This window comes from Theropithecus gelada, chromosome 4 (assembly GCF_003255815.1).
Source record: "Theropithecus gelada isolate Dixy chromosome 4, Tgel_1.0, whole genome shotgun sequence".
Classification (NCBI taxonomy): Eukaryota; Metazoa; Chordata; class Mammalia; order Primates; family Cercopithecidae; genus Theropithecus; species Theropithecus gelada.
In genome coordinates this window covers 19197665-19202692 of record NC_037671.1, presented here as the reverse complement: position 1 = coordinate 19202692, position 5028 = coordinate 19197665, and the positions used below count along the sequence as shown (strand labels likewise).

The following is a 5028-nucleotide window of genomic DNA, read 5'->3' as shown; positions in this document are numbered from 1 at the left end:
CAACCTTTATCAACAACTATATGAAGTATATATATTATTTTCCTTATTACAGATGAGAAACCTGATACTTTGAGAAGTAAAGTTGCCTAAATAAAGTCATAAATGGCAGAAGTAATTGATTTCAGGTCTTGAAGACCCCAGAGCATGTAGGCTGTCTGCAGGTGTACTAACAGAGGGATTTACATTCACCTGAAGACACAGCCTGGGCCACAGAGGTCAAAGAATCCCCAGCACAATGGCAGGCCATGACGAGGATCTTACTCCTTATAGAGCCAGCTCCAGATCTTAGTAGACAGTCCCCCACACCCCATTTTAATTCAAGATATGTCCTTTGTTTTAGAAATGACACAATAGGGGCAGGTTTCTTGACCTGCTATTGTTTTTCTTTGACTAACCAAGAATCTTTAATCCATGGGCAACCCAGTGGGAGCACCCAAAACAGAGTAGAGACACGGGATGTTGAGAATGGTGGTGAGGAAAGAGCAAAGTCCCCTGCAGTGCAGCACAGAGGCCTCAGCCTGCTTTGCAGTGGGCGTAACACAAGGCTCTGAGGTGCTCTCAGAGAAGCTGCTCTTCCAGTTGCTACTGAAGGGTGTCAATGGCCAGACCTGGCTTAAGAAGAAAGAAAACAATAACTCTAGGCCAGTGTGGTGCCTCACGCCTGTAATCCCAGTACTTTGGGAGGTCAAGGCGGGTGGATTGCTTGAGGTCAGGAGTTTGAGACCAGACTGGCCAACATGGCAAGATCCTGTCTCTACCAAAAATACAAAAATTAGCCAGGCATGTTGGCCACACTTATAATCCTAGCTACTCTGGAGGCTGGGACATGAAAATTGTTTGAACCTGGGGGGCAGCGGTTGCAGTGAGCTGAGATCGCCCCACTGCACTCCAGCCTGGGTGACAGAGCGAGACTGTCTCCAAACAAACGGACAGACAGAGTTTTAGAAAAATGAACTGATCATGGGTTAATAATGGGATAGGGAAAATGAGAGTGTTTGGAAAACAGTACAAATTTTTTGTGGTCGATTTTTGAGTGTAGACCATGAATCTGAACCAAATCCCAGAGTGAGAAACCCTCGGCCTATCTTTCTCCACAATGCTCGCCTTAAATGACTTTTTAATTAAACCATTTGGGGGTTAGGGGGTGAATGGGACAAGAAGGGAAAAGAAAAGAGGGGGATGGGATTGTGAAGGAGCCTACTGTGCCATTTTAGTGTCAACATCTCAACTCTGCAGGTGGTTCGTGTTAAGATTCTATGAGGCTACCCAAACAGATTCATGTGGCAATAAATTAAATATTTCAACTTTCTTTCCCTTTGGTTTTTTTCTTGCAGCTGAACTGATGGCAAGCTGGAGTGGAGTGTGTGAATGGGTAAAAATAGGCTACTAGAAAAGCCCAGACGTCTGTTGTAAACCATAGTATACTTATCGACAAATGCTGTATCGACAAATGCTGATTGCTGGAGAGGCAAGGCCTGGGTGTTTATGTTTAACACTCTGAGAAATAAATAGACAGTGTTGCTTGTGACCTGGAATTTACTGCTGTCCTTTCAACCCTCAAGCAAATTAAGGAGAAACCTGCTGGACTTGCATGTCAGTGGGAACAAAGTAAAACACTGTCCAGTGCCAGAGGGAGCCGCCTTTTCAAAAGAAAGGGAAAATATCCCATCTACTGGTTGGTTGGTTGTCCTCCTTGAGTTCCATTTTTAAATGTTTACTTCACCTTATTCATGTTAAAAAAAGAAACAAAAGCCTCAAGAAAGGGGAGGGGGGAGGGAGGATGTGATATAGGAAGATAAAAGGGAAACTTTATAAAGAGATACATCAACCAATTGCAATATGTAAATCTTATTTTAATCCACTTTGAAATGACATATAAAATAAATGAGGAAATAATACAAAGAAAAACTATTTTTGAGGCAATGAGCAAATTCAAACACTGGATGTTTGAACATGCCAAGGAATTACTGTTGGATTGTTTGTTGTGATAACAGAATAATAGTTATGTTTTCAGAAAGAGTCCAAATCTTTTAGAGATGCAAGGAAAATAGTTTTAGATGAAATTGTATAATATCCTGGGTTTGCTTCAGAGTAACCCAGGGAAGAAGGGAGGTCAGGGAATGGCTGGAAATACACATCCAATGAGATTGGCCGTAAGTGGATAATTGTTCAAGCTGGTGTTTCATGATACGATTCTTTCTGCTTTTGTATGAGAAATATTTTGAAATATTCCATAGTTTGAAATATTCCATATTGAAAAGTTAAAGAGGAAGCCCCATGAGATCAGGCTGTGATCTCAAACAGCAGAGCTGCCCTGATTTAGAAGCCTGCCATCACTGGAGGAGTATCCCCAAAAGCCTGAGAAAGCTTCCTCCTCTTAAAATTGCTTTTGTGTTGTTCCCATGAACTCACTGTCTTGGACCAGAAACAAACCATGAACAGTCCTTTTTTGAATCAATTCAAAGAAAATACGGTAGGAAGGAGCTGAGCAGAAGATGAATGTAAATGAAAGGGAGCTAAACCTTGTCAAGGGCAACCTATAGCCAAGGTGAAGATACCAAGTGCACTAGACCACACAGCCAGCCATGCACAGCCCGCTATGCCCAAGACCCCAGCAGCTGTCTCAACAAGAGCCACGGTTCATGATATCTAAGCCAGGCCTTTGTGGTGTTTGTGTCTTTGGACTGGTGTACCTTGGTACGTCATAAAAATCCAGATGGTTTTGCTTCTTGATTGAAATAATTCTTTTGCAATGGATTTTGTGGCAAGTTTTCTGAACAAGTACTATATACTTAAATGGCTTGCTGGAAGACAGCAAATGTGCCCTTCATGTCTTTGAAATACATCTGAAGCATTGGGCCAGGTCCCTTTTTATAGAATGACATCTTGAGGAAGATTCAGTTACATCTTTGGGCGATGACTCCAGGCTGCTTACAAAGGAACGAGAGGGTTTTATCTCCATGTCAGGTAAGCAGAATAACAAGACAATAAAAGCTCAGAAAAGCCAAGCCTCCTGGGAGATACTGAACTCAAAGACCAGAGCTGAAGAGCTAATGCTAAACAAACCGAGGAGCGTGCCACAGCCTGGAGCACCAAGGACTGCTGCTAAAGAAGTTTCGAAGTAGTATTGTTTCTGTCTTCATTTGCAGGCCTGACCTCCTCAAAATAACAAAGGAAAGATGGAGAGACAGAAAAGAAGAGACCGGGAAAGACGGCTGTTGACTCGTGAATGCGTATGAGAGGAAGGCAGTATGTCCCATCTGGGGCTTTGATGCTGCATCTTGGCTTTTCTCAAATCACTTCTCCAGTTCACTCCACCTACCACTTTCCTTCACCAAAACAAGCCTAAATATACTACTACTTCTTCCGTTTTTTTTTTTTTTTTACACTGAGTCTCACTCTGTTACCCAGGCTGGAGTGCAATGGTGCGATCTCGGCTCACCACAACCTCCACCTCCCGAGTTCAAGTGATTCTCCCGCCTCAGCCTCCTGAGTAGCTGGGATTACAGGCACCTGCTGTCATGCCCAGCTAATTTTTGTATTTTCGTAGAGACGGGGTTTCACCAGATTGGCCACGCTGGTCTTGAACTCTTGACCTCAGGTGATCCACCGGCGTCAGCCTCCCAAAGTGGTAGGATTACAGGTGTGAGCCACCGTGCCTGGCCTCTAAATATACTTCTAAATGAAAAAAGCAAACTGCTCCTTGAGCTGGCACTAGTGGGTAGTTTGAAAAAAGCAGATGGGGAATTCAAGAATATAATTCTACTTATCTTGGCATCTGGAGAAAAGATGTACCTGTGTTATTTTTTAAGATCCTTTACCTTTTAAAAATAAACTTTTAATCTTACAGCTGTTTTGAATTTACAGAAAAATTATTATGATAGTGCTGACAGTCCTCTCATGCTCCACACCTACTACCCCCTGTTGTTTTTTTAATATGAAAAGACATTTCATTATTCTGACTTTACTATATAACATGTTAGTGAACACCCTGGATTGCATTTTCTCAAATGGCAAATGAAGAACATTTCTCTTTGATTCCCCTGAGTACCTCAGTCATCTGTCTTTTAGAAGATCTAGTTTCTTGCACCATCTTTAGTACTGTCCATGAGGATACTGACAGTGCGTAACAGTAAAGAACATTTGCTAAGTTGTTTTCTCATTGGTCTTTGCTCAAAGTGTTCACGTTTTTCTTCCCGTCTGGTTTTCAGCACTTGATCTTGTATTTCTTCATTATTGTGCACAGAATCTGGTTGAAGGATGGGTTTTGTGTGTTCATAGGGAATGTCCACAGAAGAGTGGTAGCAGGCTCACGTCCTGCCGTTGGAAGTCACAGCAAACTCTACTTTGCAATGATAGTCTTCAGGTAGAGAAGAATACATAGATTTATAACACACACAATATAAAGCTCCATTTTGCATTGGCAATAAATGTTTCAAGACAATTTGCTTTACTATCATCTATTTTACTGCTGCTACAGCCATAGGGTGTTGAGATGCTTGTCAGGTGGTATAAATATCTTCAAAAAGGATGTTTTGAAGAGAAAATGCTTTGAAAATTTGCTTCTAGGCACACCAGTTTTCATCACTTGACAGCTCCTCAGCTCAAGTCTGCCATCTTGTTGCCGCCAATATTAACATCTTACATTTGTGTGGTGCATTTGTTACAATTAATGAATCAACATTGTTACTATTTACTAAAGGCCATAATGGATTCATATTTTCTCCGTTTTTACCCAACATATTTTTTCTGTTCCAGTAACCCATCTAGGATCTCACATTACATTTAGTTGTCATTTGCTCTTAGGTGCCCCTTGGCTGTGACAGTGTCTCTGACTTTCCTTGTTTTTGATGACCTTGATAGTTTTGAGAAATCCTGGTCAGGAATTTTGTGGAATGTCCCTTAATTAGGATTCAAAGGATGTTTCTCTCACGATTAGTCTAGGGTTATGGGTTTTTGGGAAGAAGCCCTTTAACTCTTTCATCTTAGTGTCTGAACATCAGATGTTTGTTCCTTTGAATCTCTTCA

General features: G+C 41.6%; 1 pseudogene; it reads right to left on the bottom strand.

Moving 5' to 3' along the window:
* Positions 1–4095: 4095 nt before the first annotated feature.
* LOC112622068 lies at positions 4096–4484 on the bottom strand (annotated as a pseudogene).
* Between the last annotated feature and the right edge of the window lie 544 nt (positions 4485–5028).